Source organism: Eriocheir sinensis, chromosome 7, assembly GCF_024679095.1.
Source record: "Eriocheir sinensis breed Jianghai 21 chromosome 7, ASM2467909v1, whole genome shotgun sequence".
In the NCBI taxonomy this organism is placed as follows: domain Eukaryota; kingdom Metazoa; phylum Arthropoda; class Malacostraca; order Decapoda; family Varunidae; genus Eriocheir; species Eriocheir sinensis.
The window spans coordinates 1,915,687-1,936,819 of NC_066515.1; the positions used below are offsets into that span (position 1 = coordinate 1,915,687).

At 42.6% G+C, this 21,133-nt stretch overlaps 1 protein-coding gene and 1 long non-coding RNA gene across 6 annotated transcripts in view; one reads left to right on the top strand and one right to left on the bottom strand.

The window, feature by feature from the left end:
- Positions 1–618: 618 nt before the first annotated feature.
- LOC126991413 (uncharacterized) lies at positions 619–1,820 on the bottom strand. The gene is made up of 3 exons (XR_007745508.1): positions 1,651–1,820; positions 973–1,098; positions 619–930 (listed from the first exon to the last, which is right to left on the bottom strand). It is a non-coding gene; the product is annotated as an uncharacterized LOC126991413 (long non-coding RNA).
- Positions 1,821–6,014: 4,194 nt separating this feature from the next.
- The window catches only part of LOC126992111 (uncharacterized), a 43,188-nt gene continuing 28,069 nt past the window's right edge, over positions 6,015–21,133 (top strand). Inside the window, exon 1 of one of the 5 annotated variants that reach the window (XM_050850861.1) lies at positions 6,015–6,152. The gene's annotated coding sequence lies outside the window, so the exon portion shown is untranslated. The remainder of the gene's footprint in view (positions 6,153–21,133) is intronic. The other 4 variants (XM_050850789.1, XM_050850857.1, XM_050850819.1 and 1 more) reach the window with 4 other exon arrangements.

Sequence of the window (21,133 nt, forward strand, 5' to 3'; positions counted from 1 at the left end):
CAACATTCCGCCCAGACCACGGCACCAAACTAACGCCCCATACCCCTCCCATCCAAGAACTTATCTAACCTCTTCTTGAATGTATCTATCGTGTTGGCGCTCACCACATGGCTTCTACGTCTGTTCCACTCATCCACCACTGTTGGTAAACCAATTCTTGCCTATGTCTCTGTTGAACCTGAACTTATCCAACTTAAACCCATTGCTACGTGTCTTACCCGGTGTGGTGTCATCTGCCATCCACGTATCCTAAGACATCCCATCCAATCTGCGCATGCGCGGGATTTGTTTACAAACAAAGAGTGGATGAATTGCGACACGGTACCGTGTCTTTGTCGACTGCCTATCGCGATAAGTCCCACCTGAGTTTTTTTATTTTTTTATCTTTTTAAAAGTAAATGTTGACGTATGTTTTGAATTTGAAAATTGCTTGAAATAAGAATGTTTCTTCCTGCACTCTTTGTATGTCAGTAAATGTGATATGTTGGTAAATGTGATAAATGAGATAACCTGCTCCCCTTAAATGTCGGTAAATGTGATAAATGAGATAACCTGCACCCCTTCTATGTCGGTAAATGTGATAAATGAGATAACCTGCACCCCTTCTATGTCCGTATATGTGATAAATGAGATAACCTTCACCCCTTGTATGTCGGTAAATGTGATAAATGAGATAATCTACACCCCTTGTATGTCGGTAAATGTGATAAATGAGATAACCTGCACCCCTTGTATGTCGGTAAATGTGATAAATGAGATAACCTGCACCCCTTGTATGTCGGTAAATGTGATAAATGAGATAACCTACACCCCTTGTATGTCGGTAAATATGATAAATGAGATAACCTACACCCCTTGTATGTCGGTAAATGTGATAAATGAGATAACCTGCACCCCTTGTATGTCGGTAAATGTGATAAATGAGATAACCTACACCCCATGTATGTCGGTAAATGTGATAAATGAGATAACCTACACCCCTTGTATGTCGGTAAATGTGATAAATGAGATAACCTGCACCCCTTGTATGTCGGTAAATGTGATAAATGAGATAACCTACACCCCTTGTATGTCGGTAAATGTGATAAATGAGATAACCTGCACCCCTTGTATGTCAGTAAATGTGATAAATGAGATAATCTTCACCCCTTGTATGTCGGTAAATGTGATAAATGAGATAACCTACACCCCTGAATTGCATCTCGGTAAATGTGATAAATGAGATAAACTGCACCCCTTGTATATCGGTAAATGTGATAAATGAGATAACCTATACACCCCTTGTATGACGGTATATGTGATAAATGAGATAACCTGCACCCCTTGTATGTCGGTATATGTGATAAATGAGATAACCTACACCCCTTGTATGTTGGTAAATGTGATAAATGAGGTAACCTACACCCCTTGTATGTCGGTAAATGTGATAAATGAGATAACCTGCACCCCTTGTATGTCGGTATATGTGATAAATGAGGTAACCTACACCCCTTGTATGTCGGTAAATGTGATAAATGAGATAACCTGCACCCCTTGTATGTCGGTATATGTGATAAATGAGATAACTTTCACCCCTTGTATGTCGGTATATGTGATAAATGAGATAACCTGAACCGCTTGCATTTCGGTAAATGTGATAAATGAGATAACCTGCACCCCTTGTATGTCGGTAAATGTGATAAATGAGGTACCCTACACCCCTTGTATGTCAGTAAATGTGATAAATGAGGTACCCTACACCCCTTGTATGTCAGTAAATGTGATAAATGAGATACCCTACACCCCTTGTATGTCAGTAAATGTGATAAATGAGGTACCCTACACCCCTTGTATGTCAGTAAATGTGATAAATGAGGTACCCTACACCCCTTGTATGTCAGTAAATGTGATAAATGAGGTACCCTACACCCCTTGTATGTCGGTAAATGTGATAAATGAGGTAACTTTTTTTTGTTTACATCTCAGCCTATAGCGCCGGTAGGCTTTCTTCAAGGGCCTGGTGGTCGGCCCAAGCCCGTCATGGCGCAGGCAATTTTTATAGTGGCGCTAGTTATGCCTGGCTCATGCTGCCCCCTGGAACTCATTTTTGATTCGCTTGTATGGTTTCTTTTAGAATCCGGGATGATAGGTGGTCTTCTGGACAGCCTGTGGGTAGTCTTAAGCCACTCGGCGGTGACTAAAAAATCCCAGGTGGTAGCGTGGGGATTCGAATCGACATTGTCCATGGCGTGATGAGTGCTGGCCCCGCACCCTAATCACTCAGCCACCGCCTACCCTTGTATGTCAGTAAATGTGAAAAATAAGATTATGGGTCCATGTCATTCTTGAAATTGGCCATTTTCCCACAAAAGCTGCCATGCTGTCTTGCCGCCATCTTGCCAGGACAAACTACGATATCAACACTGTGTTTGTAAACATCAGGTTCCGCGCATGCCCAGATCAGGATGGGATGTCTTAGGATACGTGGATGGTAGATGACACAACACTGGCTCACTTAAAATCAAAACCTTATTGCTTATGTTCTTCTTGTAACTAATTTATTTATGGAGCAATATATTTTATTCAGAAAGCTATTTAATCAGGAAGGATAGGAGATTAATGATCACTATCACTCGGTTTTTTTATAGAAAAGTAAAAAATATTTCCTAGATATCGATGATAAAATATTAAAGAGTTGAAAAATGTTTGTCAAAAACCTAAATCACCTTCATACAAAAGTTAAAACAGCGAACATAATTCCTTTTTCATACTTTCATAAAATGAATAAAAAGGGTAGACTTAAATAATTGGCTAAAATAGGAAGTTAAGATAACATATTTTCTTTACCATGTCCTATATACCAAAAGAAAGAGTAAAAATAAAGATATTTATAAACAAATAATAAAGTTATTACTTATTTGAAATAATTACTTAAAGAACGCATAAAATAAGTGTTTCTTGTAATTATTATTTAAAAAAACAATAGTATTTTTTAAAAGTTTTAATGATCGGATGATCGGAATGGGGATCGGAACAGCAGTACTTAAAAAATGATCGGATGATCGGAATCGGATCAGTTGCCTAAACTGATCGGATGATCGGGGATCGGAACAGTTAAAAAGTGATCGGTGCCCACCACTGAAATTTACTAATGCGATTATTGAGTCCAACATCCACATCGTTGATGTAAATAATGAAGAGCACTGGGCCAAGAACCGAGCCCTGAGGGACACCACTAGTGACCGGCGCCCACTCTGAGTTAAATCCGTCAATCACCACTCTTTGTTGTCTGTTGCTCAACCAATTCGCGATCCATTGGTGTACTTGACCGTCAATACCTATTTGCTTTAATTTGTAAAGTAATTTATGATGTGGGACTTTATCAAACGCTTTCTGGAAATCAAGATAGACTACGTCCAGTGATTTGGTTACGTCATAAACCGTGAAGAGGTCGTTATAAAAGGTTAATAGGTTTGATAGGCAGGATCTTTTGTCACGGAAGCCATGTTGTGAGTCCCCAATTAATGAGTGGCTTTCAAGGTAACTCACAATTTTGTCTTTAATTATGCTCTCAAGTAGCTTACCTACAACCGAAGTTAGACTAATGGGCCTGTAATTACCTGGTACTTTTTCCTTTCTTAAAAATCGGTGTCACGTTAGCCCTTTTTCAATCCGAAGGGACGATGCCTTGTCGCAAGAACATATTGAATACGGTTGAGAGGGGAGAGCATTTCGCTCTTTGTTTCTTTGAGTAGAGGATATACTTTGTCAGGTCCTGGACTTTTATTTGTTTTAAGTGACTGGAGGGCTTTAAGGACTTCATCGGTTGTTATTTCAAAGTTAGGCAATGCATGCTCGGGATTTACATTAGGACTGGTGTTGGTGATAGTGGTGGGAGGACTGTTAGTATTAATTCCATAATGCCCAGAAGATAAACAAAGCCGTCCCAGCACTATTTCGACAACAGGCTTCGTGGTAACAGGTAGGTCGTTGATGAAACTCGCATATTTATCTTTATTATTGCAATGTGGGGTCCACGTGGACCCGGGGTTACCTTTGATGTAGCAAATAGGTTACGAGGAAACGAAGATGTAGAAATATTTATCACGCGATGTAAGAAAATTGTGGTGATGTATTGGGGTCCATTGTGTTGGTAGAAGGTTGGCGGACATTTTCATGTTGTGGTAAATGCAGTATGATTCTATTTAGGTTATTTTCTCCTTTTGCTTGAGATATTCTTCAGTGCAAGCATGTCACGAGCTAGATGTTATAGTGATGGTGAGCTGAGTAGCCTTATGAAGTCCTCCTGGTTCCCCCGTGAGCTGGAGGAGGCAGGAATAACGTCGGATGCCGAGTTGGAGGAAAACGAGGGGAGTGGTCGCCCCCCCCAATGCCACCACCCCAACTCAGCCTTCCCACCGCCAACAACAAGATACTGGTGATGCTTTCGGCTGTGAGGAACACCATATGCCTGTACTTTGACCTTCAGCCACCAGCTCCAGCAGAAGAGGAGGAGGAGGAAGGCCCTCGTAAGAACAAGAGGTGTGCTCTATGCCCCTATTCAAGGTCGCAGACGAAGGTCCGGAGTGTCTGTGGCATCTGCAAGAATCACACCTGTCCACGTCACATGACTATGGCGTGTGAGAGCTGCCAAGACATTCTATAGGTGAGAATAGGTTTGGATAAGTTAGAGGTTACGTTTATAATATATTTGTATATATTTTGTTTATTTTGCAATTGCACATTTTCATTTTTTGCAGAACACACCTCTGATTGTTGCCTGTGGATATGCTAGCTGTCGGGTGGTTTGTAGAGAGGAAGACACCAACTTCCAGGATTTCCATGTCCCGACGCCCATCGATCTACACTTAATTATTTTTATATATTCTTTTTACCAAATTATCGTTTTTGTAGTAAATTTTCACAAATAATATATTTTAAATTTTTTATAACAATAATAAAGTACATTTTTGCTTCAAACATAGTTTCAGTCTATTCCTAACATCATATTCTTAATATTGAATAGCATTAACTCTACAGGATACAGGTATGCATATGTTATTTTTGGTGATTTACAGAGGGGGTCCGGTTGGGTTACCTTCAGAGCCACCGCTAAACAGGGTTACCTTTCTAGGGTTTGGGGTGACATGGGATGGAGCACTTTTAGGGAAGGATTAGTGAAGGCAACCTTGAGATATAAAGTGAGACTGGAGCGAATGGAGGATACAAGATTAGCAAGAAAAGTATACTTGTGGAATATAAGAGATGGCAAATGGGCGAATAAATGTGGGCGACTGCGATGATAGACAGGAATGTTGCGCTAAGTAGGTGGGTGTACCGACCCCTTGAAGATAGGCAGAATGTGTTTGAATGGAGAATAACAAACAGAAATGGAGAGGGGTTTGAGTGGGATGTAAGAAAGTGGAAGAATGTGACAGATATGGCAGTTAAAGATGAGGGATTGAGCAGGTGGAAGAATGAGATGAAAAGAAAGGAAACCCTTGACTGGTACAGGGAGAAAGAGGCCCCAAAGTGTGAGGTGTGGTATGAGGGAAGCCTGGGAGGTGATCTTTTCCTTGCTAGAGCGCAGTGTCTGGATGTGAATACAAGGATAGATGGTCTGAGTCCCGCAGCAAGTTGTGCCAGATGTGTGACAGGGGTGTGGACGAGACTGTGCAGCATGTAGTGGAGAGACGAGTGGACGAGTGAATGAGGCGATGAAAGGGTTCCTGGAGAGCATGTGGCGTGCAAGATGTAGGCAATGACACCTTGCCCCGAGTAGCTGAACACCGATTTTCTGTATGTTTTGTTTTTTTCTTATTGTCCAGGGGGAGGTACCGCCCCCTCCCTTGTTGTGCTTTCCTTCCTACCATTGTATCTTTTTAGTTTCATGGTGCTACCTACACATGTATTAATAGTTGTATAATCACACTCTGTCCTGCCTGGGGGTTGGGATGGCATGTTCCTCCCTTCTCCCTTGTTGTTTACCTGCAACAATAAACTATCAATCAATCATTTCACAGGAGCTGCCGATACAAAGGCCTGGCCGGGAGAAATCTCAAGCCACCTGTGACATCAAGATCAAGACCACGGGCGGGCAGAGAGAACGGACGTGTGTGTGAGCGGCTCCGAGATTGTTTAGGAACTCCGTCTGCCCTGCTGCAGTGTTGTTGGTGAGCACCTTACAGCTTCTGCAGGGACGGGTGTGGATGACTGTGGTGTGTGTGGGAAGGGAGTGACGGACAACGGTGTGTGTTGTGAGAGGTGACGACTGCAATTTCCCCATTTGACCCTCCCGACGCTGACGCCCCCAACCCCATTATTCCCCACACAAACAGACGCCAACTACACGACACATTTATTGACATCATAAATACATTTCCTCTCTCACAAACAGTACTCCAGCCAACACGAACACATACTGTAACACGCCCCGCTGGCCACGGTGGCCCTCTGACCACAGCACACACACTCGACCTTTTTCTCACCAACAACATTCTTAACATAACAAACACTCAGGTTGTTCCAGGACTTAGTGACCATGACATTCTTCTTCTTCTTCTTCTTCTTCTTTTGACCTGTAACGCTTTGTATCGCTTCTTAGGTCCTCCTCCTCTCGTTCCTCCCTTCTTATTCACACAACTTTCTTTTCAGCGTTATGTAATTTTCTAATCTGAAATAAAGCCACTTATATTCACTTATACGGACATTTGTGCCCTTTTTTCCCAGCACTGCGCGAGGAACACTTTTGCCAACTTTACCATTCTTCTTTCCGTTTCCTTTTTGTCTCCATACAGCCCCAACACCGTGCAGATCGCCTGCTTTCCTCCTCTAGTCTCCTAGCCCACTCCTCTCTGCCTATTACCATCACTACTCCTGCCACCAACTCCCCTCTCTGCCGCTCATAGTTGCTGCATTCCACTATTAGGTGTTCTACTGTTTCCATCTGCCCCGTCCTACAGCTACAGTCCTGGTTTCCCCCGTCCCTGTTCCTGCCGTTTACCTCCAGGGTTCCTGTTCTTGCTTTAAACAATAGTTTGCTTCCCCAGTCTCCTACATGCCAGTGTACTCCCTCTGGTTTCTGTTTCCTGCTGTACCATTTTAGCGTTGACTTGCCACTCATTCCTTCCTGCCATTTGACTTGTCCGTTCCTTTCTACTGCCTTCTTCACATCCCTGATCTCCATTTCATTCCACTCTTCCCTCAGGTGTTCTCTCCTTTTCCACCTCTCTAACTCTTTCCCCCAGGTGGACTTGTTTCCACTTTCTTGCAGTATTTTCTTTGCCCATCTCTCCTCACTACTCTTTTCAATTTTCTTAAGGAAGCCTAACTTGCACTTTACAATTCTTTCCTTGAATGTACTCCATCCCATATCTCCTCTGACGGCCTCTACCGCTGTGCTCCTAGGGGCTCCTAATCCCCACCGGCCTACTGTGTTCTGAACCTTTTCTAGCTGTGCGATGTCCCCTTCTCTGTAGTGCGTTATCTCTGATCCATAGAGGCAATATGGTACACCTACTCCTTTCCACAGACTTCGCCCTACATCATATTTGTTTACTACTCTATTGCCTCCATTTATTATCATCCCTGACATCCTCCTTGCCTTCCCTTCATTCACTTTCCTCTGTTTCTCCCCTCCTATGCCTTCCTTGCTAACCTCCATTCCTAAGTACATATATTTATCGACTACCTCCAGCACGTTTCCTAGTACCCATTGGTTACTGCCTCCACTACCAAACTCCATAACCTTACATTTTCTTTCACTAAATTTCAGGTCCCACTCCCTCCCATATGCCTGAGCTATGTGCAGGATCTCCTCCACCTCCTCTTTCCTCTCCGTCATCAACACTACATCATCAGCGTAAGCCAGGCACCCTAACTTCTCTCCTCCTATCTCTACTCCTTTCCCGGCTTTCCTAATTCTCACTATCAGCTCCTCGAGGTACATGTTGAAAAGTGTCGGGGACATCACACAGCCTTGCCTGACTCCTACATTATTTTCTAACCACCCAGTAGTGACGTCTCCTAACGTGAACTGCACCTCATTTCCCTCATATAGGCTCTGTATTATATTTACTATCTTGTCATCTACACCTACATGTCCTAGCAGTCTAATGAGCTTTTCTCTGTTCACTGTGTCGTACGCCTTTTCAAGATCTATGAATACTAGGTATAACTCCTTCTTCTTCAACTTGTTCCTTTCAATAATCTCTTTTAAGGTAAATATATTTTCCAGCCCTCCTCTGCCTTTCCTAAATCCACTCTGTTCCTCTCCAAGCATCTTTTGCATCTCTATCCAGTTCTTAAGCTTTTCGTTTATTACTATTCCAAACACCTTTGCCATGGTGTTCATGATAGCTATTGGCCTATAATTTCCTATCTCTGCTTTATCCTTTCCCCCTCCTTTGTGTATCAGAGTTACCCTGCTCTTTTTCCAGTCCTGTGGTACCTCCCCTTCCTCCAGAACCTCCTTGCAGATATTATTGACGCTGACCTCCGACCGATTAGACATAAACAGAGACCCAGACAGATTTTCCTTTTTTCAAGGGCTGACTCAGACATGATCAAACAAGACCTAACTGCCTTCAGCACTGACTTTTTTGTGACTGACCCACACAAAAGACTCCCTTCCACCAACTGGAACAACCTGAAACACACCATACACGCCTCAATGAACAGACACATACCACAAAATACACTTTCTAGTAGGTACACACTCCCCTGGTTTTCCAGGGATCTACGCAGACAACATCGCAAGAAACAAAGACTCTACAGACGCGCGCAGACTTACAACACAACAGATAATTGGACCGCCTACAAAAACCACCAAAAGACATTTGCCAAAAACATAAAAGTAGCGGAACGCAAACACAGAGCAACTTATCTTGCAGACAATGTAAGAAATAACAAAAGAAACTTTTTCAGGTTCTTTAAGACGCTCAAACATGACACTAACACAATTACATCACTTAAAGACAACACTAACACATTAGTAATCAGCCCACAACACAAAGCACAAATACTCAACACACAGTTCCAATCGGTGCACACACAAGAACACAACCTGACACCAAACATGCCACACAGCCCTTTCCCCCCGATACCCCCCCTTGACATCACGACTAACGGAATACAGAAATTACTAGAAGGACTCGACACAACCAAATCCACTGGCCCCGACAACATTCCCGCCTTCATCCCTAAATCCTTTGCCCCCATCCTTCAGGCCATATTCACCCAATCACTATCATCCACCTCATTACCCTCTGACTGGCTTTTGGCAAATATTAATCCTTTATTCAAGACAGGTGACCGGACTGACCCAGCCAATTATCGCCCCATCTAACTAACATCGATTCCATGTAAAATTTTTGAACACATAATACACAAACACATAATGAATCACCTTGACACAAACAACATCCTTACCAACTCGCAACACGGCTTTCGACCTAAACGCTCATGTGAATCGCAACTCATTACTACATATCACGACATTACGTGGCTACTTGACCGACGTGACATTAAACAAGTTGACACTATTGTTTTAGATTTTGCCAAAGCCTTCGACAAAGTTCCGCACAAAAGACTGACATTAAAATTGAAATACTACGGTATTTCAGGACCTATTCTTCACTGGATCACTGCATTTCTTACTAACAGGACTCAACGTGTTTGTATCACCATGTGATATATCTTTTATTAACGTATTTAAACTCTGGGAATTGTATTGCGCATTCTGTATGTCTCTTGTGTGTGGAGAAGCTTACCACGTCAGGTGTCGGGGTGAACCGCTCAGTTCACGAGCAGCCGCCCCAGGATTCAGGTGGTGTGTGTTTCACACAGCGGAGTTCACCCCGAGCGGACCAGGTGGGTGGGCCACCGGGTGGCCTACACGGTTGTTATGCAATTGTACCTATAAGGTAGAAACTTACAAGAGGAGCCAGTGTTGTGAGTAGTATATCCATGCAGTGTTTGTTCCTAGTGTTAATTATTAATTGTTTAATATTGTACCAACTTTACAATGTAATTTCCCCACTTAATCCTGTGTTACTGACTGTTATGAACGTTCTCCCCTGGGCACTTATTATCGATTTACTGTGTTGTGATTTGGGTTAATAATAGCTCTATGGTTTGCCAGTTAGCCCTGTGCATTTAATCCTGTGTTGCTGATTGTTATTAACGATATCCCCTGGGCATTTATTATCCATTTGTGGTGTTGTGATTCGGATTAATAATAGCTATGGTTTGACTCTTAGTTCTATGCGTATATGTATTTGTGGTATTTGTGTATCTTAAGTCGCTGATTGCAGATCAAAGCCTGTTTGGGAACATTATACAGACTACGGGACCCTGGCGTTTGTTCTACCCTCGTTACAGTGTTGTTCTTGACGGATCTTCATCTGACACTGTCCCTGTTTCTTCAGGTGTCCCACAAGGCACCGTTCTAGGTCCCCTCCTTTTCCTCCTGTACATTAACGATCTTTCACTGTGAACGCCTAACTCTTCCACTAGACTATTTGCCGACGATAGTTTACTGTTTAGAGCAGTAAAGACTACTCACCACTGCAGACTACTACAAACGACTTGGACGCCCTCGAGCGGTGGGAGCGCACCTGGCAGATGCACTTCCGACCAGACAAATGCAAACTATTAAGATTCACCAGAGCGCACAACCTCATCCATCACACCTACACTCTCCACAATTCAGATTTAGAATCAGTTCACACACACTCATACTTTCCACGCACCATACGTGACTGGAACAACCTCCCTCATCAGATTTTAGACTGCGATACAATAGACTCATTCAGAAAACAAATACACAATCACTTGTCACCACAACACACCAACACTAACAATTACACTTGATTCACTTCCCTCCCCTGCACACCCGGCTCCCCCGTCCCCCCAACAGCCAACAACTATGCGTGTTATGCACCTTTACGGGTGCCCTGCGCATCATGTATCCAGACCCAGATCCAGTGCAATGTGTGGTCCCGCCAGCCCTGCGTGGGCCATAGTGTTAGCCTTGCCCATTCCCTACCCGTCCCCATCCCCATACACGGGACTGGCGGCCATAGTGTTAGCCTTGCCCATTCCCTACCCGTCCCCATCCCCATACACGGGACTGGCGGCCATAGTGTTAGCCTTGCCCATTCCCAACCCGTCCCCATCCCCATACACGGGACTGGTGGCCATAGTGTTAGCCTTGCCCATTCCCAACCCATCCCCATCCCCATACACGGGACTGGCGGCCATAGTGTTAGCCTTGCCCATTCCCAACCCGTCCCCATCCCCATACACGGGACTGGTGGCCATAGTGTTAGCCTTGCCCATTCCCAACCCGTCCCCATCCCCATACACGGGACTGGCGGCCATAGTGTTAGCCTTGCCCATTCCCTACCCGTCCCCATCCCCATACACGGGACTGGGGTATGGACAAGCCGCCCTGTCACCTTCCCATCCCCGGGACAGGTATGAGGGACCGATCCGCAGGTCATAATAATGTTGGCAGCACTTTCAAATCAATAATTACAGAAAACAAAATAAATAATATATTTTTTACACACCATTGTATTCATATACATTATATATCATAAAACAAAACAATAGCGTTGTTGATCTACAAGAAAATAACAAGTAACGCGGGTAAGTTAATTTATGAGACAGGTTGGTAGCCATGACTCGTCACACGCCTGGGCAGCCACATAGGGGTTGCCAGGTCGTGTTATTTATGGCATTTTTGTCTTAAATCAAGGTGGTCGCCAAGAAATGCTATTTTTTATGGTATATATGTTAAGTATTCCCATAATAATGCCATATTTAGTCCTCAGTCTGCTGTCTTTTGCCATTCTTGGGGACAATTATAAATGAACATTCAGGAATAACTGTACGTTTACAGTCAAATGGAAACACCAGAGTCTTTACAAACTAAAAAATATATATTAACTTTAGCAAAGTTTGCAATATAATATCAGTCATACAAATATTCTGATACTTTTCAATATATGTCCTTCTATAATAACAAATAGAACACTACTTACTCATGAAATATACGAAGGAAAGGCCGAAGATGTCCTGCACTCTACCCCGTGGAGTCAACACTTTTCCCACCCCATCCGCACCCTCACGGGGTGGCGTAAAGCAACCCCAGCCACATGGGGAGGCTTTACACTACGGTATATGGCCAAGAGAAAGGGATGGGCAGGGAACGGGAATGGGGTAGATTAATACTGCAGCTGTCAGCAAAGGAGGACAGGACCGTATAGATGGAAGCCAACCTGAGGACAAGGCTGCCCAGACTGACAATGTGCGGACCCCCAAGGGCCAGCTGGAGGACAAGGCACCCCAGATTGCGGGGTTCACCCCTAATAGACTTCTAGAAATACTGCAAGCAACGGTTTGACTGTACGTTCCTAGCAGAGTGGCCCGTGACTGCCTATAGTCCCTTGGAAATCTAAACCACCGGCTGAGCTGGTCAGGAGGCGTCACAATGTGTGGGTTCATTATAAGGCAATGCGACAGTCATGGGGTAGGATCTCAGATGTTGTCCAGATAGCCTTGTCCTCCTTTCTAGATGTAAACTACGAGTATAGAAGCTATTCCCATCAGTCCCAGAAAGTCTATGATTCCCACCTGATCTCTAACCTAAAGGCTAAGCCTAAGTTGTTTCATGCTTACATCCGTAATAAGAAAATGGAACGACCCACTATAGGACCTCTTAAACAACCCTTGGGTGAAATTTGTTCTTCCAACCCAGAAATGGCAGATTTGTTTACTAAGGCATTCTCTTCTGTATATTCTACCAGTGCCCCTGAAAATCCAGTAGAGCACCAGCACTTTGAAGGTAACTTGAGTAACTTAGTTATTAATTTGTCTGATGTCGCCAATACACTGCGTGATCTAAATCCTTCCAGCAATATGGGGCCTGATGGTATCCACCCTTGCTTGCTCAAACACTGCTCCTCATCCCTTTCATACCCCCTTCTCTGGCTCTTCCATCAGTCAGTCCAAACTGGTGAACTCCCATCAGTCTGGAAGTCTTCCCAAGTAGTCCCCATCTTTAAGAAAGGTGTGTGTTCTTCCCCTCTTAATTACAGACCAATAAGTCTCACTTCAGTATCCTGCAAGTGTCTCGAGTGTATTATTGTGAACAATCTTTCCTCATGGATAATAACTTATCAGATTCTAATCAGCTTGGCTTCCGTAAGGCTCACTCAGTTGATGATCAACTCCTTTTAACATACGATAACACCACCTGCTGGCTTGATCAGAGGCATATGGTCGACCTAATACTATTTGACTTTAGTAAAGTGTTTGACCTTGTTAACCCTTCAACACGACGCATATACTGCGTCCTTATGCGTCTCTGCACCATATCCGAGGACGCACATACTGCATCCTGGCTCACTTTGGCCAATAGAAGAGTTATTTTATCCTTATATTTATGCTTACATCTCAAAATTATCAATTAATTTATGCTTCTTTATGTGCACCATTTAATTCTGCATGTTTTCATATATAATACATGATGATTATGTTGAGTTTATGGCTGAAAACTTGTTATATTCAATAGTGACATTTGAAATTTGGCGTGCACGGCGATCCTGGACACGGCGCGGGGCGCTGTTTTCGCCCGGCTGTAGTGAAGGGGTTAATCATAACATTATGATCAGCAAGCTCTCCCACATCCGTATAGGGCAGTGTTATTCACTAATTTTTGCAAGAGAGCCACTTTGGTTAAACACATTGATTTAGAGAGCCGCAGCTACTGCAAGTTGGCGTAACTCAACTAATTAAATTAAGTAGTACTGGGCTGCAAGTGCAATATAGTAAATGAGAAAAATTTGACATGGTAATATTAGCCTACATGTCTTGTTATTAATAGCAAAATAAAGACCACACTTACCTAATGCTGTGATGAGCGGAAGTGTGCTAGCTGCTGCTTAACTCTTGTCATGGAATACTTGTAGTTTGTCACTGCAATCCTTGTAAGACAATCCAGATGTGCATTGGTCAGTTTGTTTCTCTGTTTTTTCTTCACAATGTTCATTGTTGAAAATGTTGATTCACATGTGTATGTACTCACAAAAAAGGACATCACCTTTTGCACACACTGCTTCAAAGATGGATAGTCTGTGTCAGGGACCAAGTTCCAGAAGTGGTAGACATCTGCTTTGTGCTTAGCATTCAGGGCTTTAAGGGTGTCATTTGTTTGCAGCTCAACAATCTCACATTCCACTGCAGCACGATCAGGGCAAAGATCTGTGATAACTGAGGTCAGGGATGACACTGGTACAAGGAAGGGGTTTTCAATGAATCTAAAAAAATCCCTGTACTCCATTGCATCCTGAAATCTTGATTGAAATTCCTCCTTCAACTCCCTCAGTACTTCCTCAAATGCATCATAGCTGAAACATTGCAAATATTCTGGATCATTTGTGATGGTTGTTCTGAGCCTTGGAAAGTGAACAAATTGTCTGTCTGGTATGAATAGTGTTGTGATCTTGTTTTGGAATGCAGTGACTACACGTAGCATACTACCTGGATGTTTATTTTGCCCCTGCAACTGTAGATTCAGTGAATTCAGATGACAAGTGATATCAGTCAAAAGAGCCAACTTCATTATCCATTCAGGATTCTCCAATTCTGGCTGGCTTTTTCCTTTACTTTTGAGGAACTCACAGATTTGAGGGAGGAGACTAGAAAATCGTTCAAGTACTCTGCCACGAGACAACCATCTCACCTCGTTATGCAGCACTAAATCACCATATTCTGTTTCATACTCCTCCAACAGTTCGCGAAACTGGCGGTGATTTAGTGCTCGTGAAACAATAAAATTGACCACTCGCACAACCACCTGCATCACATTTTGCAACTCACAATTTTTTAGTTTTGCCACAATTGCTTCCTGGTGTATGATACAATGAAAACTGGCAAAGTTGGGTATCTCCTCCCTCTTCCTCATCAAACCCACAACTCCCTTCTCCTTTCCTTTCATGTTAGGAGCACCGTCAGTGCACACAGATGCTAGATTTGACCAGTTCAGGTTATTCTCATGGAAAAAGAATAGAAGAGCTTTTAATATATCATCTCCTCTCGTTTGGCCCTGCAGTGGTAACAAACACAATAGTTCCTCCCGAAAAGTCTTCTTTCGGAAACCTGACCCATACACACACTTGAGCAACATCACACAGATCTGTGCTTTCATCCAATGCAATGCTAAAGCATGGTGCAGCTGATAAATCTGCAATCAACTGGCCCCGAATGTCCTTACCAAGTTCTTCTACCCTCCTCATTACTGTTGTGTCTGATAGCTGTAGTCCTCTAATTTGTTTTATGATTTCATCTTTGTTATTAAAGTCAGCGTACATTATTTCAGACGAGGCCAAGAAACACTCTTTAACTATCTCTGCGTCTGTAAAGGCCTTCTTATGCTTAGCCAAGATCCATGCAATTTCAAATGACGCCTCTGTCAATTTCTCAGCAGCAGAGGTCGATCTGTGAATCAGTTTTTGCTGTCCTACAGTCAAGGTAGTAAGTTGCTCAATTTTATTTTTTCTCAAGCTACTCCCAGGCGGGTACGTCTTATTGAAATTTGGATGTGTTGTTTTGAGATGACGTTCTAAATTTCCACGTTTGAAACCAGAGCACACCTTTTGACAGATCAAACATAGTGAATTTATGTCATGAGGTACGAAGGCAAACTCTTCCGTCCATTTTTCTTGAAATTTTCTATGTTCATCTTGAATCGCTCGTCCCTTTCTCTTTTTGGTTACCTGTCCCTCACAGTCTCCTTGTTGACCACTCGATTCTCCTTCATACTCCTTCTCTACTGGTCGGGTCTGGGATGGTTGTTCATCACATTTGCGTTTTTGTTTAACCACAAATCGATCCATCATAACGGACACTACTTGACTGCACTTGGTTTCAAGTAAAACTAGCCCATCGCAGCTACCTTCCACAAGCAGCAACAGTTAAGCCCTTACTTTCATATATGTTGCCGCAGTCTCAAATATCTGTTGCCTAATTTCAAACACAAATCTCCAGGAGTAAGAGTAGCACGTCCAGTCTCCCGAAGGTTTAACTCAACTGATTCGGGAGACCACCGACGCCGCCTAGAGCTAGACGTGTCGCTGATGTTTCCGTATTAGACACGATGATTTCGCTGGCCTAGAACTACGTGAGACGTGTCGCTGATCAGTTTTCCGTAGTAGACACGTATGATTTCTGTACGACTAGGGCAGGGATGTTAGAATGTTATCGCTTACTGTGACTTTGGCTTCCATCTCACCTCATGAAAATATATATCTTTCTTGATAAATTATTAAATTATTTTTCTATGTATTTTTTTTATTAATTAATTTATATATTTTTCGAGAGCCGTGAATTGAGTCATTGCGAGCTGCCAGCTCATGAGTCAGAATGAATACCACTGGTATAGGGGATCCCTTACTCTCTTGGATACGTGGGTTTCTGAACGGAAGAGTAATGAGGGTTGTGGTTGGGGGTTCTGAGAGTGATTCTACGCATGTAACTAGTGGAGTTCCCCAAGGGTCTGTCCTTGGACCAACCTTTTTTCTCATTTATATTTACTTTGTGGCTCACAGTCTGACCTGTAAATACAAAATTTTCGCTGATCTGAAAATATACCAAAGATAAATAAGACTACGCCTTCTCTTACATTGTTAGACATTGCTTCTGTGCAGAGAGATGTAGACCTACTGGTGTCACGTGCGGAATCGTGGGGGCTCAGGCTCACCTCAGACAAGACTCATGTTCCTAGGTTCTGCCGAGGATCTGCTCCAAATCTTGGCCCGTACTCGGACCACTATATTAGAGGAAATCCTTTACAGTTTGTGCAGTCTGCATCAGATTTAGGGGTTCAAGCGGATACTTCGTTGAAGTTTCATCTCCACGTATGCTCGCTTGCAAATACATCTGCAGGAATTTCGTCAAATTTACTTAAGAGCACAGTTAACCGTGAGCCTGAGTTTATGAAATCTCTTCTCACCTCTCATATCCGTCCTGTGCTGGAATTTTGCTCAGTTGTATGGCACACGGGGTATGTAGGTGATACTGACGTGCTTGAGAGAGTCCAACGACGATGGACCAAGGAGATTGTTGGACTTATGCATCTTGACTATGCCTCCTGACTGGATGCCTTGGGTCTCTTCTCTGTGCATGGCAGACTGCTTAGAGCTGACGTATATAATTAAGGTCTGGAAGATTTTTAATGGCCCCCTCTCCTGTGCAACCCTCTGAGTTATTTCCCTCCAGACATCCTCTAACACCCATGGAAATTCACACAAAATATTTCTACCCCACAGCAACACAGAAATACATAGGCGATACTTCTCAGTCCGAGTGATTGCTTTGTGGAATAGCCTGCCAGACACAGTTATCCTGTCAACATCCTTAACTGTATTTAAGAGAAAACTAGCAGAGTACCTCAGTCTAAGACTATATGAATATTAACCCTTACACACTAATACCAATGTATTTTCATATATAATTCTTATGATCTCATTTTTAACTATAGTTCCTAAACACTTCTTGTCACAAAACATATCAACTCTAAATTACTTTATTTTACTTACAGAAATATAAATATAAATACTTATTTCACTTATATTAACCCTCTCACATCGATGACGCTGTTTACGTGTCATCAAAGGGTAAAAGGTCCTGGCACGATGACGGAAATGCGTCACAAATTTTTTAAAAATTTATTAAAAATTAAGTTTTGGGTGAAAGTGCATCAAATTTGGGAGCGTCATTTGTTGGGATAAGTTTCTTAATGGTAACATACGGCAACCTTTCTAAGGAGTGTAGATGAGGAGCTTTGAGCTATTTTTATTTGTTTGCCTACTCTGACGGGAGAGGAAAAATACAGTTTTCTCGGTGTAACTTGGGAACTAATAGGCGTTTGAGGATTTTGAGGATACCTTAACCTTAGGGACGTCTGCCCATCCAAACGGTGATTTACCGTCGCAGACGCCGTCCATCATGGACGCCCATTTTCTTTAAATTTCCTTCGCTTTCTCAGTGTCCTTGACCGCCTCCCTACTCAGATAAACACTCTGGCAACCCACACAGTAGACATACAAAAATACGCGAGCCACACAGTCACACACACCTGCACCATGAGGTGGGAGGGAGACTCCACCCTCTCCCCAGCCATCCACTTCCACCGGCGCTCATCCATGTCGTGTTGTCAGGAAGAGAGAAAAAAAAAAAAAAAAACATTAAACACTAGTGGTGATGTCAGGCGAGCCCTTGAGTCACGTGGGAAACAGGGAGTGGCTGAGGGGCGGGCGGGCTGGAATTTTCCAGTGACCCTTCTCCCTGGTATGCACTCTGCCCCCCTCCCTTCCCCTCATCCCCACCACCACGCCTGACATGACCTGTGTCTTCTGTAAACTTCCTCTCCTGTCGTCTGCCTTGTGACAAAGGAAGCCGAGCGCATGTACACATGACCGCCAGAAATTCGCTCCAACCTCTGACTTCTAGACCTCCTGTAGTTGCATTTTTTTTTTTTTTTTTTCCAAATTACTTTGCATTTCTGTGTTTGATTTCCTCATTTCTACAACTTTTGTTCAGTTATTTTTTGTCAGATGAAAAAAAAGGTCATTTTTATCGGTTTTCCTTGATTTCTAGGCGAAGTGTAGAAATAATTGAAATCCTGAGTATACATCAGAAAGCACTTGAAGAATTCTAAAACTTTTGACAAATGAATTTTTATGAAATACACACGTGAAAATCGGCATTTTTTTGCGTTCTGGCCACCACAGGAGATTATTTTTTGTGTCCCGAAGGGGTTAAGAATCCTCACTAAATTCCGCTTTGAAACACATGCGTCTAAAAGAGTTGGCCCACAAAATTTTGAGCTAGCGAGTGGGGAAGAGTTGGTACTTTGGATTTATTGTCTACAATACTCTTTACGGAGACTTGAAACAAGTTTGTATTGTTTACATATATATATATATATATATATATATATATATATATATATATATATATATATATATATATATATATATATATATATATATATATATATATATTTTCCTCTATTTTATTTGTGCATGCTCTAGTACAAGTCTTTATGAAACCATTGATACCAAATTTATGAGGGTACAATATATCTGTGAGGGTAAAATACGTCCGGGAATGTAGAGTATCGCGGCGGCAAAAAAAAGGCCTGAGAAATGTATGATGAGTGGAACAGAAACTTATTGGAAACTTGCGTGCATGAGAAGGTTAATATGAGTAAATATATTTTATGACTAGTCTTTACTTAGTGCAATCAACACACCTTCCAGCAGAGGCTTAATAGTTTTAGTGCTAAGAGTAATTACGCAAATATACATCCTGCTGGCGTGTTGGCACTTGTGGGGTTCCCTTCTCGTGGAACCTGTCTAGGTAAGATGTCTAGGTAATTTGCACCATTGCCTACTCAGACCATTGCCAACTCGGACCGGACCAGTGTTGCGAGAACGTGGTCATGGTCAAGAACCAGCTCCCAGGGAGGTATTTCGTATGAAGTCTGGAAAATAGCTCGCGCATGCGGTGTCGAGAAATAACTTACGGCGTAAATCTTAAGAATTACCACTCCAGCCCCTCCACCACCCCAGACCCCCCTACCCCCCAAAACAAACCTGGGGACCTGTGCAGAAGTGTTGTTTTTTGGGGGGGAAGCCCAAATCACTGAAAAATGGGCTTCCAAAATTTCCCTAGAAAAATCTCTAAATTAGGGGAAATTCCCTAGTCTCGATAGTAAGGAAAGTCCCTAACACATACTCTTGTAACCTGTTCCAATATAACCTAGCAGCCGCCGCAGCTGGTCTGTTGACAAGTGTCGGGCGTGTCATTAGATGCCCAGCGTAGTGGCTGTCGTTGCCCCACTCCGTCCCGCGTTGCGTACACACACTCAAACAACCAACGTTACAGTTGGGTCCGACGAATTTCGCACTGAGCAACCCGGTAATCTCGGCAGGGTTGGTGAGAGTGTGATCACCCCAACCACCTCAGCTCTGCTGGGGGGAGCAGGACAGGACCCCCGCAAGGGAGGGATAGAGAGGAAGGGAGACACTGAGATACCAGAAATCACCATAATATTAACAGAGTGATTTGAGTGCCACTTGTTTAAGCTTTCTATCCACTAATTACTAAACAGTAATGCTCATATGATATACGTAACAGCGGTGGGTAGAAGTATTCTCCCATGTCAAAGACAAAAACAACCATCAACGCATGTCAGATACAGTTCAGTTCATGATGTGCCATCCTGGAACTAATGCTTCCACTGAACGTGTCTCTTCTTTCATGAACAAGTTGTGGGCATCTGGAAAAAAACACAACTTAAAATTGCAACGCTAAAAGCATTGCTGGTAAGAAAGGTAAAGTTTAAACAGAGTTGCATGGACTTCTACAGGTTGTTTCAATCTACTCCAGGGCTACCCTTCTTTCTCGTGCTGAAATTTATTTACAAAATTGTACGGGCCGTGAACACCTCGTGTACGAGCTGTGACCCCCTGCTCACAAGCCGAACAGCAATTGAAATAAAAATAAAACCTTCCTGTGGAGAAAAAATATTCTTTGGAAGCTCAACAGATACTCATAGAGGAAGCCCATTTCCTGAGGAGTATTATGCACCCCTTGGTTTGCCTGTTAGAGCAAATACAAATTTTTAATTAATATTTTCCCACTAGTAGTACAGGTTGTGTCCACCTCACCCTATATATATATATATATATATATATATATATATATATATATATATATATATATATATATATATATATATATATATATATATATATATATATATATATATATATATATATATATATATATATATATAATATTTTTTCTCCACAGGAAGGTTTTATTTTTATTTCAATTGCTGTACGGCTTGTGAGCAGGGGGTCACAGCTTGTACACGAGGTGTTCACGGCCCGTACAATTTTTTAAATAAATTTCTTATAAATCTGGCTTTGCACCAAGACTCAAACCCAAATGCCTAAAGTAATCCTTTGGCTGTGGGCTTCCTTTGAGATATCAGTTTAGATTGTTTGGACTTCCAATTCTGCAAGTGATGGCAGTGTTTTAACTCGTAATTTTTAGGTGGTTTTCTATGCTCGTCAAA